The 18948-nt window shown below is 48.4% G+C and overlaps 1 protein-coding gene across 1 annotated transcript in view; it reads left to right on the forward strand.

The window, feature by feature from the left end:
• Positions 1-664: 664 nt before the first annotated feature.
• Positions 665-18948, forward strand: part of LOC101164133 (gamma-adducin) — a 138527-nt gene continuing 120243 nt past the window's right edge. The window contains exon 1 of the mRNA XM_023951081.1: positions 665-844. The gene's annotated coding sequence lies outside the window, so the exon portion shown is untranslated. The remainder of the gene's footprint in view (positions 845-18948) is intronic.

The following is an 18948-nucleotide window of genomic DNA, read 5'->3' on the forward strand; positions in this document are numbered from 1 at the left end:
TCCTTTCCTTCCTTTATTTTTAAATCAATTTTCAATTTTTTCTTTTCTTTTAAAGTAACTTTTACGTTGATAATTTATGATGTATTGTGATTTTAATGCATTTTTCTGTTTTGTGAAGCACCTTGAATTACTTTGTGTACGAATTGTGCTACACAAATAAACCTGCCTTGCCTACTAGCAACTATAAACATCACAGCTTTGGAGAAGAATTTAAGTAAATTAATAAATATTACATAAAGTTAATATAAAAATGTATACATTAAAAATGATTAACCACTGACATACACTATATGACAGAAATAGTCCCTGTGCGAACTGTGACATCTGGTGAACATCCGAAATTAAAAAATAATAAGTTTGAATATCTTTATTACGCTGTATATGTTTACATGATGGATAACTTTCTCCACCAACAGATGATTTCACCTCTGCAGGTAAACTACGACAGCTAAAGCTTTAAACTAGTTCGCCTGCGTCATCATTTCTGTGTTACAGCAAAGTGTTACCTTTACTTTCTGGCAGATCCAGGACAACCAATCAGAACACAGTTCAGCAGTCACGTGGGAGAAGTCTTTGCGAAATGATGGGCCCTTCCCTTTTGGCGCTAAATCTACTTCCTGCCACATAGTGAGACGCGCCTGCGCGGTACGCATGTCAACAGATTTGCAGCTCATGTGCGCTGACGGCGCAGCCTGCAGGCGGCTCGATCTCCGAGTGGAGATCAGTGAAAGCTGCGGGACGAGTGCGGGAGCGGAACCAGCGGATTCAAACCGCAAACAGTCACGGACGGACAGGTGGCGGGTTTACCTGCAGGCAGCGGCCGAGCCGGGCGTCCTTACTGCAGGTAACAGACGCGCGATCATCTGCGCTGACGCCGGACTGTTAGCGCATGTTCGTTTTTACATGTCAGCACATCCATGCAGGCTGATGAACCCGCAACCCCACAGGTTACGGCGAAGCAGTGCGCGTGCGCGTGCACTCCTCACCTGAGTTGAGCAGCAACGTTTCAGGGTCGCTTTTTTCATGTCAACAGTCATTTCTATGAACCGACAGTCACTCAGACCTTCAGTGTTTGTGAAGCAGGTTTGTCTGTTTCTGTCCGGATTGTAGCAGAATTCTTCACGGAGGATCATGATGATCATATCGCTGCATGGCTAAAGAAAAACAGGAATGTTTGTCTGGGAATATGAAATAGTTGTTATTCTGTCATTATATATTCAGTGTGTATGAACCTCTTTTTCAGTAGGACAATTGTATTTATCTCTCTATAAAGGACAATAATTGAATTTTTGTATTTCTTCCTATGTAAAAACCTTTTCTGTCCCTCTTCTCCAGACCCTGGTGGTGAGGGTCTGGGGGTGAGGGTCTGGTGGTGAGGGTCTTGTGGTGAAGGTCTGGGGGTGAGGGTCTGGTGGTGAGGGTCTTGTGGTGAAGGTCTGGTGGTGAGGGTCTTGTGGTGAAGGTCTGGGGGTGAGGGTCTGGTGGTGAGGGTCTGGGGGTGAGGGTCTGGGGGTGAGGGTCTGGGGGTGATGGTCTGGGGGTGAGGGTCTGGTGGTGAGGGTCTGGGGGTGAGGGTCTGGTGGTGAGGGTCTGGGGGTGAGGGTCTGGTGACCCTTTGCCCGGGACCAATAGCTACAGTTTTCTTAGGTCCAGAACCAGTGACCACAGATGATAGAGCTTCCAATTCCCAACAGAAATACATGAAATAGCCCTGCAGACCTACAATCAAGCAAGTTATTCATATTTTACGTCTTGCTGGTGGCCTTTGGTTTGCGGATAGAAAACAATGGGAAAACGTTGTAACACATGTATGAAAGTTTTTTGTCTTTTCTGATATGACATCTTCACTATCTGTGCTCTAAACAGCATCAATTCGTCACAGGACATTATTCAAGTGATTCTGCAGTTTTGCATCGCACACGTTTTATGAGTGCAGTCTAGTATTCTGTATGGAGGGCTTGAACCTGTGAGCGCTCCTTACTGCGCTCATTTACATAGTTCGTGAAGATGTGACGTGTGGCACTTGGCTTTGCATCGACGGACGTCCCGCGTTCCATCGAGTTTCCTCCGTGTTTACCGGTCGTTTTGGGGACCTTATTTATCTTGTACCTTTCAGGAATCGATCCAGTCACGAGAAAGCTGCCGTTGGATCACAAATGACCACTCTACCTAACTATAAGCTTTCCCAGAATGCACTGCAACGCTTATTTGAACACTGCAAATGTTCCACAGCAGAAAACAAGTTCTTCAATGGTGAAGTGAAAATGCACAAGCGGCGTGCGCAGAGACGGTTCTATGTTCCTGAATGAGCCGTTTGGCGGCGAGGCGTTTCTGAATGTCAGCGCTGTGATTGTATTGATCCACATTGACGCTGTCAGCAGCATTGATTTCATTTTCATGTGCTTTAGCTCAGCTCGGTGGCAATTTCTTTCTGAATTCTTATGTGTAATTTGTTTGTTCCTTTAAGGATCGTCTTTACTGATGTAATGACTGTTCTTCCTGGGCTCCACTTTTATTTAAAAAGACATCCATTAGATGTATTAAAATTAGTCAAAATGATTAAAATCATTTAGTTTAAAGTTGGTAATTAACGGCTTGATGCCTGAAGTTATTTCCAGCTCTGACAGAAAAGATCTGTCGTGTTTTCGCCCTGTTTTCTCAAAAACACTCAAATAATTTCAACTATTTTGTTTTATCCAACAGAAAGAGCAACCTAACTGTGATTTTAGAGCCATGCTGACCCTAACTCCAACCCATGACGTTAGGATTTTCATGGCGTCTCCTCCCTGTCAGACTTTTCTGCGTTTTAACAGGATCTTCTTGTTGTCTGGAGGCTCCAGGCCGGTAAAGGGATGGATTCTGGATTCCAGCCTCACAGCTGGACGAACGTGTTGTTTTCCAAGAATGACTTGAGGTTTCCCAATGTGGCCGTTCAGGTGTCTTGTTCTGACAGGCAGGCTCTTCATTTCCCTTTTCCTGTGTTTCTGAAGGTACTCTTCCTCCGTGTTGAGTACATGTACTATGGAGACTTGTGTATTTGAGGACACAGATGACTTCATCATTACCTCACTCTGCTCCGTTGGAGAACTTATCAAAAACATGTGGCTCTGCTCCCCCTGCACACTTACAGTTGACAGAGCGTCTAACGTTTTGCCTTTTGTGTGTGTGTGTGTGTGTGTGTGTGTGTTATGGTGGGTTGTCTTACTGCTCTTTGGGTTTGACATGATTTGTCAGACGTTTGGCATGTTTCAACACGTCGGTTCTGTTGGCCTGGACCAGATTGTTGACTTGTTCCTTAAACCCAGTGGTGCCAAATGTGAAACACATCAGCAGATTTATGACCTTTTAAGTGCAGAATCCTGGAGTGTTGATGCCTGAAACTGGAAGAGTTCCTTAAAGCAAAGACTGATATTTTTATCCAACAGCACAAATGACGTCTTTCAGTTTAGCATAAGCCTTCTGGACTAATCCAATCAACTTCCCCGACTAAAGTGGTGCAGTGAAAAACGCCAACATTTGTCACCTTTTCCACTAACTGGACTGTTTCATTTTACATGCTTGGCTTCTCTTGATTGGAGGAGGGAGGCAGAGCTCTGGTTTCACTTAGCAATGTTTTTCAAACCCTCCAGTGTTGTGTGATGTGATGCACATGTGGACCGCTTAGATACTGCCGTTGGTGACTTGCCAGAGCCAAAGAGCCCTCTTGAAGGGTGGATGTTTAACTACAGCCTCCAACAACCGGCCCCCGTCTTGCACCACCACTTTAATCTGCGCTGATGCGTTCATGTGGCTCTGCAAATAAAAAAAGTTTGCATTCGTTGCACAATGTTTGTGTGTCAGCTTTTCTCTGCCCGGGAGATGGTCAGCTGGTCTAAAGCAGCGTCTGTTTGGGATGTGTTAGAAAAGGGTTGCCATAGCGACAGGATCAGTCGCTGACAATGGGACAAGGACAGTGCCGAGCTTTGTCCAACAGGCATCTGACCAAATGAGGTTTTGAGGCAGATGGCAGCTCTTTTGAAGCCAGCAGGTCATCACTTTATCAAAAAGTTAAAGATGAAAATGCTGTTTTAACATGTTCCTGCTGAATATGTCTCATGATGTTTGACACAGATCAAGAAAATCTAGATTATAACTGCGTCTCTGAGTTTTTCTGTATTCTAATCATTGTGAATGAGGAGCAGATGGAAAGATGCAGTTTGAAAAAGCCTGTAGCAGTGATGGAGCTGCCACAGTCGGGGGGCTTCCTGGCCTTTCTGGTCATCCACCTGCAGACAAACAGATCCATGAACGTCTTTGTTTTCCTGGTCTGAGCTGGAACCTGGATCAGGACTGGACGGATGGATGGATCTCATATTGCTGCCATTTTTGGTGCACCGCTAACGTGAGGCTGCATTCACACGAATGCGATTGGCGCGGCTTCTGCCGCCATTCCATGTTAAGCTAATGGTACAGATGCAGAGGTGAATTTCTAATGAACTCCTGCCGCTCTGCAGAAACTATGTCCTAGAAAACGCCCCGGGTTTCTGGATTTTGTCTAAAAACGGCTTCATCAGAATGAAAAGATCACTGAGAACGCTTTGAAAACAGATCAGAAGATGATCGGAATGGAACTTTAAAACGCTGGAGGAACCAACAGGAATGTTGACGTCAGAGGGAAACCGCTCTGTTTTAATCTGAAGACGTTGTGTTTTATCTAAACGAGTTACAGTCATTATCAGGTCCATCCGTGTTCTGAAACGGCAGAAACCACTTTGAGGGTGACGGGGTTGCTGGAGCCTATCCCAGCGACGGCTGGGTGAAGGCAGCTTCCATCCTGAACACGTCCCCAGTCTGTTGCAGAGACGCACACTCACACCTATGGGGACACTTTAAAATCACCAATTCACCTATGAAGCGTGTTTTTGGGCTGTAGAAGGAAACCGGACACAGGCAGGACGAGAACATGCAAACTCAACACGGAACAGTCCCAGCTGGGATTCAAACCTGTGGCTTTCTGTTGACAGGCGAGAGCGGTAAACACTACACCACTATGCAGCCCAATACTCATACTCTTAATAACAACAGTGTGTTCAATCAAACCCAGCAATCTGTCAGTAATGAATGATCAGGATCATGTTAGAAGATCATGCTATGAATTCTCCGTGAGCTCATTTAAGCCTTTGTTATCATGAAAGGGCTCGACATAGCCATTTGTCCGCTGGCCCGGTCCTGTTTTTCGAGCAGTGCGGACCACAAGACTTTACTTTTCACTTGTCCGCTCGGGCCACTAAAATATCTAACGGTTTATATATTCTTCACCTTTTTCAATAAAGTAAATTTTGCGAAAACGTGTAGATTTACCTCGTCTTCATAATTTAGTTTTTCTGCTAGTCCTGTGTTCAGACTTCAAGGGTTTCTATGGGAAACCTTTGATCACTTCTCCTTCTCTCCCGCCTGCGCGCCGCGGCTTTCACTGCCGAGCACCACGCGGCACGCGCTCACTACTTTTTTTTTTTCAAACTTTATTGAATGTAACAATTCAATACAAAACAATGTTAAACAGCAACAACGAAGGCACAAGCCAGTGGGTTATTATTACATTTGATTATAAATCCGACACCGTCACTGAAGAGAGACTGAAGCATGTCAGAGATGTGGAAGACATGGCAGGAATAGAAAGGAATATGTTGGATGGAGTAATGGGTATAATTAGTAGTATGGACAGCAAGATATTTAATGAATGCATTGAAGATGAAACTGTATGCACTAAGCTTTAAGCTGAATGTCAAAGAATCAAAGGCAACTCCAAATACCTGAATCTCAGACTCAAATGCAGTAGAATGTTAAACTACTTAATTTTGTTTTTCTTTACAACACTGTAAGCAGTAAGTATTTCTAGTTAGCTGAATGATCTCAGTGAGACCTGCACAATATGAGGAAAACTCGCGATATGCGATATCAGAGATTAAAATTGCGATAACGATATAATTTGCGGTATATAAACAAACAGCAAAATAACCAAATAACCATTCCCAGTTTAAAAATTATACTCCAAATGACCCACGTTGACATAGGTTACAAACATCTAACATAACAGGGCTCCATCTGATTGGTCAACAATGTGAAGGCGTCCATCCGATTGGTCAAATGCATTAAAGGATTTATTTGATTCGTTAATGGTTCAAGCTGCCATTAGATTGTTTTAACACATTTAAGGTTTATGATTTATTGCGATATTTGCCGTTAGAAGCACCATGAAAACTTCTGAACTAGTGTTACCTACTACACTGCAGTGCTCTCTTTAAAACATCTGAAACAGACTAGAGCAGATTTAAGTTTGATATGCTCTATTTTCAGTCATTGAAAAGTGTAGAAATAAGTGATGTCACCAGAATGCACCAAATTGCACCATATTAAAAGTTTCCGTGGGGGCATGCCCCCAGACCCCCCTAAAGTTGCAAGCACCTGCGGAGCGGCGGGTCCCGCTATGCGCGGTGTCGGGCCAGTAACTTTCAGGCAGGGCCAGTAAGTTTCAAAAACTACTGGCCCTGTGGGCCAGTGCAAATTTCTGGGCTATGTCAACCCCTGCATGAGGGGCGGGGCTTATTTCCCCATTGTGCCACCCCAAGCAACATCATTATGGAAATCAAATAAGAAGCCTTCCAGGTCACTAAATCTGCATGTGTGCGGCTTCCACGCACGCTTTCATCGTGGCGTCCACCCCTCCCTGTTGACAGAGATGGATGGTTTGTGAGACGCCATGTTGAAAAATGGCCCTCTAGCACTTTCAGATGCATTTAACATCGATGCCCAGCTTGAGTTTATCAAAGTTTGGTTTTTAAATCATGGAAAACGACTCAATTTCAGACTTTTTTTTTTTTTTAACTTGTCCTGTCCAACAGCTAGGCAAACAGATGAGAGCTGAGGGCCTCTTGTGTTGGACATATTTTATTTTAACAAGAGGGGTTATTCATCTTCAGACAAACCAAAGGTATGTCTGAATAAACCCCTTTTGTAATTGAGGCCAAAATTTATTAATTTCAATCATGTTTGAAAATCTTTGGTGTTGGACCGGACGGAAAAGGAAAGAAGGGAAGAAGAGAGAGGGACGTTAGAGAGAGGGGGGGGTAGGAGGGTGATAATAGGAGGGGAAGGGGGGTAAGACCATGAAGCAGCATAGAGCAGACAGGTTTACTGGTTGTTTATCGTTACGGTACGGTTCAAATGTAGTACAAAAAGGGCGGGGCCTGTTCACACACACTCAAATATTATCAACACACCTGCTAGCCGCAAAAATGTCCACATGTCAACATGCACACAAAACAGATAGTGTTCACGAACGCATACCTATGCCTTTAAACCAACTAGTGTGAAATCTTTCATTCATTCAATCATGCAAACTATTAGTGCAAAGGTGAGCTAACACCTGTGCTCAGGTGAGTGTTTATGTTCTTCTAAAATGGATGGTGGAATGTGAAAAGAAGGAGGAGGAGCGCCCAGCCACCCCCACACCCATACCCCCGCCGCAGCAGCAGCGGCAGCCGGAATTCCCCCAACGCCACACGGGAACAGGCAGGGAACAACCGCCCCCCGGGCGACCAAGACCGCCACCCAGGCCAGGGCCAGCAGGACCGCCGCGAGGCCCCCAGAGCCAGAGAGCAGGGAGGCGCAGAGGGAAAGAGAGCGCCGCCCCAGCCCAGCCAGGAAAGCAGCCCCCCGCCGCGCCGGAAGAGCCCAACGCAGGGCCCCACCGGAGAGGGACGCCCACAGCCCCAGACGAGCACCCCACCACCACCCAGGAGTTCCGGGCATCCCCCCGCCCCGACCCCAGGTACGAGCCAGGACCCCCCAAGGGAGACCCGCTCCGCACTCCAGGCAGCCACCCACCCGGCCCACGGTTGGTCCAGGTAGGAGCAAGGCAGGGGCCCGCCGCCCCCGCCCAGGAGGGGGGAACCCCGGGGAAAAAAGGGCGGCCCACAAGGGATGTTATAAATATGGCCCGACCAGGCTTGGCCATGTTGGAAGTTTGGCGGGGCCCAGCGCCCAGGGGCAAGGACCAGGACCCACCCCCCAGGGACACAAACACCCCCGGCTCAGGTGTAATATGAACCCCCCCACCGTGCGGAGAGAGCACCGCCGGGCCCAGGGAGCCGGCACCCAAGGGACACGGCCGCCATCGCCAAGGGGCCCGCACCCCCCACCAGGGAAGGGGTAGGGGACAGATGGACCCAGGTCCCACCTTCCTTGTAAAATGTGTGTGCGTGTATGGGTGTTTGAGAGGGTGTTTGTGTGCATGTGTGTGTGTTTATGTTTGAATGTATATATTGAAGGGGGAGGGGTGTGTGTACTAAGGGGGGTGCAGTTAAAATTGGCGAGTAGGGCACTAAGGGGACATCTCCTGATTACTCACAGTGATGTCCCCTCACCCTCCACACCAAGGGGCCCTAAATGTCTAAGGTGCGGTTAAAATTGGCGGGTAGGGTGCCAGGAGGACATCTGCTGCTTGCTTGCAGTGATGTCCAAGCACCCCCCCTACCAAGGACCCTACATGTCTAAGGTGCAAATAAAACCGAAAGAGGGGGGGCCCACTCCATACGGCAACCATAGGAGGGGGGCCACTCCCAAGTAGCCCCCCCCCAAGGCGCATCGCAGGCTAGACCCCCCACCCCCTCACCCTAATATGAGGTTATATAAGGAAGGGGGTAAGTTGGGGACAGCTGGTAGACTGTCCCCCGGTGGTCAAACAGCCGTCCCCCAGCCCACCCCCAGCAAAGGGGCCAGGGCCACCCAGCCCAGGGGCCCACCCCCGGAGGCGCCGACACCCCAGGCCCGGCACCACCCACCCCACACAGAGAGAGAGGAGCCAGAAAGCGTCGCCCCCCCCCCGGAGCAAGCCCAGGCCCCCACCCCCAGACGCCGGCCCTAGAAGAGCTCTGGTCAGGCCTCGACGGGACCGAGGAGGCCAACCGGCCGAGGCAACCACTGATTGCCTCAGCGGAGACCCCGACCCGCTAGCCCCCCCGACCCGTACTAATAATGGGCCCCCCCTCCCCCCCAGAACGCCCCCCCACAGGACAGGGCCGACAAGCCCCCCACCCCACCCCACCCCAGACCCCGCAGCCGAAGCGGGTGACACCCAGAGCGACCGGGGGCCCCGAGAGGGTTGTCCCGTCCCGCCCCAGAGCCAGGGAAGGGCCGATCCCAGCCCCAGGTGCAGATGGGCAGCCCATCCGGCGCCGCTGGGCCCCCCCACCCGAGCAGGGCCCCCGCCAACCCCCCCAGCACAGGCAAAGGGACCACCCCCCCAAGCCAAGCCAGACCACCACCCCACCCCCCACCACGCACCCCCACACCCAAGCCCAGAGGACCACGCAGCGCCCCAGCCCGCCCCACCCAGGCACCGGACCCGACCCCCCGACCAACGGAGCCCCCCACCGCCCCCGCCAGGCACCGGAAGCCCCGACCCCCACCCCATACCACGGCAGAAGGGCAAGGAGCAGCGACGACCAAGCCCCCCACCCCCTAAGTCATGGAGTCAACCACAGGAGACCAGAGAGACTGAATTCTTTCAAAGTTACTTGAGCTTTGGGCTGACATTTTTTCCAAGCTGATATGATCAAACAGCCGATTTCTGTGTTGACTTATGTTTATATTTTTCTTGTTTTTCCAATTTATTAAAATAGTTTTTTTGGCAATACAAAGAGTTATGAAAATGATAGATGCTAATCCTTCTTCTATATCGATGGCACTCATGTCACCAAGCACACAAAGTGACGGTGAGGCAGTGATTGAAACCTTAAGCCAGACTGATAAATCGGCACATACCTGCTGCCAGAGAGCCTGGACAGGAGTGCAGAACCACAGTGCGTGCATGTAGCTGTCGGGTAGATTATTATCACAGTGCTCGCAAATGTCTGAGTTACTGAGACCCATCTTGAACATCCTCTGTCCAGTGTAGTAAATTCTGTGAAGAGTTTTGAGATGGATTAGCTGCAGATTTGGACTTTTTGTCAGTTTAAAGGTGTTTAGACAAAGTTCTGACCAGAAGCTTTCATCTGTGCTGATGCTCAAATCTGCATCCCATTTTTTTGTTGGAAGGGCAATATTGTTATCTAAATTACATAAAAGTTTGTATATTTTGGAGAGAGTTCTATACATTGAAAAATTAATCAGAGTGGTAACTACATCTGGTAGCTTTAAATCGTCGTCTTTAATTTTATACTTTTTAGTAATACTTGATTTAAGTTGCTGATATTCCAAGAAGTTATTTATTCCATGTTTGTCCTGAAGTTCCTGGGGGGTTATGAATCTTCTATCAATAATTACGTGCTCTAGTTGTTTTATGCCCCCTGCTTGCCAAGCTGGGAAGTGAATCATTTTTTTGTTAATAAGGATGTCCGGGTTGTTCCAGATGGGTGTCATTTTGCACGGTTGAATTGATGATTTTGATATTTTGAGAAATTCCCACCAGGCTGTTAAGGTGGCATTTATATTAATGCTTTTGAAACAATCCTGTTTTTTAACTGTTTGGCTAATAAATGGTAGCTGTGACAGGTTGATCTTTCCACATAACGCCTGTTCCAAGTCTAACCATGAGTTGGTTTCTGGATTATTTTTTAACCATTTTAAGATGTATTGTAATCTATTTGCAAGAAAGTATTTGTGGAAGTTAGGTAATTCTAATCCTCCACAGTTTTTTGCAGATTTTAAAGTTTTTAGACTAATTCTTGCAGGTTTGTTGTTCCATAGAAAGCTTGATATGGATGAGTCTAATGTTTTGAACCATTTTAATGGCGGTTGTGTGGGAATCATTGAGAAGAGATAATTAACCTTGGGTAAGATTTTCATTTTAACCGTGGCTACCTTGCCCATAAGGGACAAAGGCAGGTTGGTCCAGCGTGTTAGATCGTCCTGTATGCTTTTCAGTAATGGGGTGTGGTTTAGCTGCACCAGTTCTGATAGTTTGGGGGAAAAGTAGATACCCAGATATTTGATATTTCCTGTTTTAACTGGAATTGTGAGTCTTTGTTCCATATTCCTGTTGAGTGGTAATAAAACAGACTTATTCCAATTAATGGAATAGTCTGATATGGAGGAGAATTCATTTATGATCATTGCTGTTTCATTTACAGAATGTAAATTCCTTAAAAACAGTAATATGTCATCTGCATAAAGACTAATTTTATGATGGCTGTGTTTGGTTTTTATTCCTATAATGCTCTCATTCTGTCTTATTGCTGCAGCTAAAGGCTCAATGAATATAGCAAAAAGAGAAGGAGAGAGTGGGCAGCCCTGTCTGGTTCCTCTTCCAAGAAAAAACCTGTTTGAAGTCTGTTTATTAGTTCTAACTGATGCATTGGGGTTGTGATATAATATTTTGATCCAATTGATGAATGCTTCTCCAAAACCAAACTTCTGGAGGGCAGCAATAAGGAACTTCCAATTAACTCTGTCAAAGGCTTTTTCAGCATCCAGCGATAGTACCGTCATTTCCTGGTTTTTAATGGTGGCAAAGTCTATTATATTAACTAGTCTACGGACATTATCATCCGAGTGTCTGCCTTTGATGAATCCAGTCTGGTCGAAGTGAATTATGTGAGGAGTGATTTTTTCTATTCTCTGTGCTAGTGCTTTGCAGATAATTTTTACATCTGCATTGATTAGAGAAATAGGGCGATAGCTTGAAGGACTAGTGGGATCTTTGTCTGGTTTTAGAAGAAGAATTATGTTGGCTGAGTTCATGTTAGGTGGCATTGATTGGCTCTCATTAATAGATGTGACCGTTTTATAAAATGTTGGTGCCAGTTGTTCCCAGAATTCTTTATAAAACTCAGCAGGAAAGCCGTCAGGCCCTGGTGCTTTACCATTGGGCATAAGTAACAGAGCTTCATGAAGTTCAGACAGCGAGAGCGGAGAATCTAAGTTTGTGATTTGATCCTCATTTAGCCTGGGTAGGTTTACATTATTAAGAAATGAGTCAATACTTTGCTCTGACGGATTGATCTGCGGTGTGTACAGGTTTTTATAAAAGTTTTCAAATGCGTTATTAATTTTGACCGGGTCATGGGTGACATTTCCTGTTTGGTCCATAATAGAGGTGATTGATGATTTTTCTCTGTTAATTTTAAGCTGATTAGCCAGAAATTTGCCAGATTTATTAGAGTTTTCAAATCTTTCAAGTCGTAGCCTTTGTATTTGAAATTGTGTTTGTTTATTAATGATGTCATTTAACTGCAGCTTTAAATTTTTCAGATCTCTCAGAATGTGTTCCTGTGCAGAAGCAGCATAAGCAGTCTCCAGGGTTTTGATTTTATTTTCTAATTCTAATAAATCTGCTTTCTCTTTGCGTTTTTTGTGCGTTGAATAAGAAATGATTTTCCCTCTCATGACTGCCTTTGCTGCTTCCCAAAGAACGCACGGTGGGATGTCTGGAGTATTGTTGAAGTCTAAGAAGGTTGCCCACTCTTTTTTAAAGAATTCAAGAAATTCCTGGTCCTTTAACAGAGACGTATTAAACCTCCAGGTTGTACCAGAGGGTGTGGATTTTTCCCTAGAAATGTTTACAGAGACTGGTGCATGATCACTGATAATAATTGGATGGATATTGGAGCTTTGAATATTTTTTAAAAGAGAGTTACTGATTAATAAATAGTCTAAACGGGAGTGTGAATAGTGAACTGGAGAAAAAAAGGTGAACCCTTTAGTGTTTGGGTGACATGTGTCACGGTGCCTCGGTCGGTTGCCTTCCCCCTCCCTACTCTGCTCATTGGATCCAGCTGCCTCTCATCATCTCATCACCTGCTGTCCTTCTTAAGGAGATCCATCCCACCATTCGACGCCAGTCCGTTATACACTCTCCGGTCCTCCTCACCACGGGTGCAGCTGGTATCCTGTTCTCTCCTCGTCTCCTCCGCTCAGGCCACGAAGTCCCAAGACATTCTGGCGCGAAGCTCTGGTTTCCACGCCACATATACTCACCTCAGGTCCACGCTGTTTTCCTGAACTCTGGGATTGTGAATCCATTAAACTCTTTCACTTGATCTCCTAGCCTGAGTTTACTTCCGGGTTCCAGCATCTGGGTCTGCCTTGTCATTGTCACTATGACAGAACGGACTGGCCATCACCCAGACCCAGCTGACCCGGAAGGACTCCGCTTGGCCGTCTCTCATCAAGGCATAGCCCTGGGACGACAAGCTGAATCCCTGAACCAGATGGCCGCCGCACAACAGGACCTTTTCAGACGTCTGGATGGAATTTCTCAGGCCCTGATGGAACTAACAGGTCAGCGATCCGCCTACGCCACAGCCAGCGCCTCTCCTTCCGCCGGAAGTTCAGCCCCCGCTACCGTTAGCCCGGCTAACGAAAACATCCGGCTTCAACCCGAGAACTTCCAGGGAGACGTGGAGGCCTGCGGGGGTTTCCTCCTTCAGTGCCAACTGATTTTCCAGCAGGCTCCACGACACTACCACGCAGATCATAGCAAAATTACACTCATCGTTAACTCCCTCAGGGGTAAAGCGCTACAATGGGCGCAGGCCTACCTAACGGCTAATCCCATTGACCAAATTCCGTTTCAACGATTCATAGGGGAATTCCGGTTGGTGTTCGACCAGCCCCGCAAGGAGGAGGAAGCGACCCGTCGTCTACTAGCCTTGAAGCAACGCAACAGATCTGTGAGTGACCATTTAATAGACTTTCGGATTCTAGCGGTGGAAGCAGGTTGGCCGGCCATCGCCCTGAAAGGCGTGTTCTACCAGTCACTAAACGATTCAATTAAAGATCATTTATGTTCTCAACCCGAGGCTAGATCTTTTGAAGAGCTCGTCACCGCGGCCTTGCGGTCCGACGTGCGTCTCCGGGAACGCCAGACTGAGCGTCTACGCCATGATAAAGGACCTTTGGCTAACTTTCTCCCCCCCCTCGCCACAGCTGATTCAGCTCGTTCCTTTTCTCATGAGGCCGCCGGACAATCCCGTGAGGAGCCTATGCAGATCGGGCACTCAAAGCTCACACCCGAGGAACGGCGGAGACGGAGGGACGAGGGATCATGTTTCTACTGTGGTCAGGCAGGTCACCTTGTTCACCAGTGTACGTTGCGTTTAAACGCCAGAACCCCCCGCTAGACGACAGGCCGCGGGCGGGTCACTCCCTCACTACTAAGAACTCTTTCTTGTACATTCCTGTCAAGCTATGTAACCAAGCTAAGACCCATGTTTGCCAAGCCCTCATAGATTCTGGCGCTGAGCAAAGTTTCATTGACTGTAACCTTGTGTCTGAACTCGACCTTCCCACAGAGCCTTTGGAACAGCCGGTCAAGGCAGCAGGTCTTGGAGGCCAGCTCCTCACTCACATAACTCACCGCACCAAGGCTGTTCAACTCATCTCCTCTGGTAATCACCATGAATTCATGCAGTTCTATGTCATTCAATCCCTCCAATCTCCCGTCATCTTAGGTTTCCCCTGGCTTCATGCTCACAACCCGCAGTTTGATTGGGTGAATCGTCACATCACCAACTGGAGTACTGCCTGCATGGCTAATTGCCTCCGTTCCGCCATCCCTTCTGTTCCTCCAAGTCATCACTCAGTCCCAGAAATCATCGACCTTACTAAGGTACCCTCCTGCTATCACGACCTTAGGGCTGTCTTTAGCAAAACCAAGGCTGGCGCTCTTCCCCCTCACAGACCTTACGATTGCTCCATAGATTTATTAAAGGGGGCTACTCTACTCAAGAGCCGCTTATTTAATTTATCCGGCCCTGAGAAGCAGGCTATGGAGAAATACATTCACGACGCTCTTTCTTCCGGTCACATCCGCCCCTCTTCGTCCCCTGTCGGTGCAGGGTTCTTTTTCGTTCAGAAAAAGGATAAAACCTTACGACCCTGCATAGATTTCCGCGAACTAAATCAGATCACAGTCAAAAATAAGTATCCCCTTCCCCTCATCAGCTCCGCTTTAGATTCCGTTCAAGAGGCTCGCATCTTTTCTAAATTAGATCTCCGCAACGCCTATCATTTAGTCCGCATGAGGGAGGGGGATGAATGGAAAACGGCGTTCAACACACCCCAAGGGCATTTTGAATACCTGGTGATGCCTTTCGGGCTTACCAATGCCCCCGCCATTTTTCAGCACCTAGTAAACGACGTCCTCCGTGATTTCTTAAATCGTTTTGTATTTGTCTACCTGGACGACATACTAATTTACTCACGTGATCAAGATCAACACACCCACCATGTCCGGCAGGTCCTCGAACGCCTTCTTGAAAATAAGCTTTTTGTTAAAGCAGAGAAATGCGAATTTCATGTCCCTACCATATCATTTCTCGGTTTTATCATAGAGGCCGGTAATATCCGTCCAGACCCAGCTAAGATCATGGCAGTAGCCAACTGGGAACCTCCTGATTCCAGAAAGCAACTGCAACGCTTCCTCGGTTTCGCTAACTTTTATCGCCGTTTTATAAGAAACTACAGCAGTATCGCAGCTCCCCTCACTCAGCTCACCTCGGTTAACAGACCCTTTGTTTGGGGTCCCGAGGCTCAGGCTGCCTTTGATCTCCTAAAGGGTTTATTCACCTCGGCTCCTATCCTGATTCAGCCTGACCCCCTTCGCCAATTTATTGTCGAGGTGGACGCCTCCGACTCAGGCGTTGGGGCGGTCCTCTCCCAGCGCGAGAACAACACGGGCAAATTAAAACCCTGCGCGTTCTTCTCACGAAAACTGTCCACTGCTGAACGCAATTATGACGTGGGTAATCGGGAGCTCCTCGCCATCAAACTCGCCCTTGAGGAGTGGCGTCACTGGCTCGAGGGTACTGAGCAGCCTTTCATAGTGTGGACAGACCACAAAAATTTGGCCTACCTTCGTTCCGCCAAACGCCTTAATTCACGCCAAGCCCGTTGGTGCCTCTTCTTCGACCGTTTCTCGTTCATCATTACTTATAGGCCTGGCAGCAGGAACGTTAAACCGGACGCACTTTCACGTCTTTATAGTAAAGAGGACAGTCAGGACCCCTCTCCCATTATCTCCCCCACCTGCATAGTAGGGAACCTCACCTGGGACATTGAGACTCGAGTCCTACAGGCCCAAGACGAAGAACCTGATCATCCCCCTGTCCCGGTGAACACCTTGTATGTCCCCTCCTCGCTCCGCTCTGAAGTTCTGGTTTGGGGGCATACCTCTCGTATTTCCTGTCATGGAGGTGTCCAGAGAACCCTCAAGCTCCTCCAACGTAGGTTCTTCTGGCCCTCGATGGAACGAGATGTCAGGGAGTTCGTCGCCGCCTGCGACGTCTGCGCCCGTTCAAAATCCTCCAATGCCCCACCAGCCGGTCTGCTCCATCCACTGCCCGTTCCTCAACGCCCTTGGTCTCATCTCGCAGCGGACTTCGTCACTGGGTTACCACCCTCGAAAGGTAACACTGTCATTCTCACCATAATCGACCGCTTCTCAAAGTCTGCTCAGTTCATCGCTCTCCCCAAGTTACCCACAGCCACAGAAATGGCTGACATCATGGTTCAGCAGGTTTTTCGTCATCACGGCATCCCTTGTGACATTGTTTCCGACCGAGGCCCTCAATTTGTGTCTCAGGTTTGGAGGGCTTTCTGCTCTGCCCTCGGGGCCACTGTCAGTCTCACTTCAGGTCACCACCCTCAATCCAACGGGCAAGCTGAACGTGCCAACCAGGAACTCGAGGCTGCCCTCCGCTGTCTGGCTGCCCAGAACCCTTCTAACTGGTCCTCGTTCCTGGTTTGGATCGAGTACGCCCACAACAACCACCCTTCCTCTGCCACCGGTATGTCCCCCTTTGAAGCCTCTCTGGGATATTCTCCACCTCTCTTCCCCTCTCAGGAGTTGGATCTGGCTGTGCCCTCCGTGCAACACCATCTCCAGCGTGTTCAGCACTTCTGGAACCAAGCTCGGGCCGCTCTCCTGCGCACCCAGGAGAGTAATTGCCGCATCGCGAACCGTCGCAGGAGGGACAGTCCCATCTACCAGCCGGGACAGAGGGTCTGGCTCTCTTCTCGTGACATACCTCTCCAGGCCACCTCTCGCAAATTGGCTCCTCGATTCATCGGTCCCTACATCATTGAGAGGATCATAAACCCAACCTGCGTACGGTTGCGGCTTCCAGCGGCGCTTAAGGTTCACCCCGCCTTCCATGTTTCACAGATCAAACCCGTTCAGGAGAGCCCCCTGTGCCCGCCGTCCGCTTCCCCTCCACCCGCCCGGGTCATTGACAACGCCCCCGCCTTCTCGGTCAACCGGGTTCTGGACGTCCGTCGCCGGGGCCGTGGTTTTCAGTTCTTGGTGGACTGGGAGGGTTACGGTCCAGAGGAGCGCTCGTGGATCTCCCGCTCGCTTATTCTGGACCGTTCCCTCATCGAGGATTTCTACCGGTCCCACCCGGATCGCCGTCCTGGACCGCCTGGAGGCGGTCGTTGAGGGGGGGGCACTGTCACGGTGCCTCGGTCGGTTGCCTTCCCCCTCCCTACTCTGCTCATTGGATCCAGCTGCCTCTCATCATCTCATCACCTGCTGTCCTTCTTAAGGAGATCCATCCCACCATTCGACGCCAGTCCGTTATACACTCTCCGGTCCTCCTCACCACGGGTGCAGCTGGTATCCTGTTCTCTCCTCGTCTCCTCCGCTCAGGCCACGAAGTCCCAAGACATTCTGGCGCGAAGCTCTGGTTTCCACGCCACATATACTCACCTCAGGTCCACGCTGTTTTCCTGAACTCTGGGATTGTGAATCCATTAAACTCTTTCACTTGATCTCCTAGCCTGAGTTTACTTCCGGGTTCCAGCATCTGGGTCTGCCTTGTCATTGTCACTATGACAACATGAGCGCCACGCGTCGCAGAGACCCAGATCATTCATGTACTGCTTGAGAATACTTGCAGATCGCCATGTACGCTGATTTGCTGCTGTGCTGAGTCTGTCAAGTTCAGGGTCCAAAACAACAATTTCAGACTTTCTAATTAGAAAAAACAAACACTAAACAGTTTAACGCAGACAAGTGACTTTTCGTGTGACCATTCTGCATGATGTAAATGTATTCCATCCAAACGGCCAACCTTCTTCTCAGTTTGGACCCTTTATGATGTTTGACAGATGCGGAGATTTTAATCCTTATTACTAACCTTTCCAGGCTTCCGTCATGGTCGAGGAAGTCTTGCCGATGAGACTCTCTTCTGACTTTATGGCCACCATGACCAAAACATTAACATACTTGCAACAGACATTATGTTTAATACCAGGACTGGGGGGGTGGGGGGGGGGGGGGTCGATTCTTGTTTTTACCCAAAATACAAATGTTCTGGAACAAGTCACTGAACTGTGCTATGAACTATGTTTCCTTGTGGCCAAAGTTGAAGTCCCAGCTGTCAGGAGTTGGTGGTGTAGGACCTACAAATGTAGGAGACCAGGCTTTGTGGTGGAAACGTGGATATTTAATATTAGTCTTGAATGAAACAAAACCATGGAGAACCTAAAAGGTGACAGAGCAGAGTAGATGACCGCACAAGGATGAACAGAAAACCGGACACTTAAATGGACTCGGGCAATTAACTGAACTGAAGACAGCTGTGGATCATGTGACTGGAACCAAAAACAAGAACAACCTGAAACCAAACTAAACCACAGAATCCTAACAGACCCCTCCCCTGGGAGAACAATGAGCCGTGCTTGGGAACCGTTTGGTGAGTATCAAGCAGGGCACGACTCAACCGTGGATTTGAATTCTCGACCTTTCAGTCTCAGGGCGAACGCTCTACCACGAGGCCACCGAGTTGGTAGCTCAGTGGTGTTATTCAGACCATTGTCATCCTTTCTTGTTTGCCGTTGGGTCCAGGAAACCCCCTTTGCTGCCTCTCTGATCAGCCACCTGCATTTAGCAGATCCTCCGGAGGGCACGCCTATGCACGCTTCCTTTTCTGCACACATGTATGCACCAGCATGGATGGTGGTTGG

The sequence above is a fragment of the Oryzias latipes genome, chromosome 1, assembly GCF_002234675.1.
Source record: "Oryzias latipes chromosome 1, ASM223467v1".
NCBI lineage: Eukaryota > Metazoa > Chordata > Actinopteri > Beloniformes > Adrianichthyidae > Oryzias > Oryzias latipes.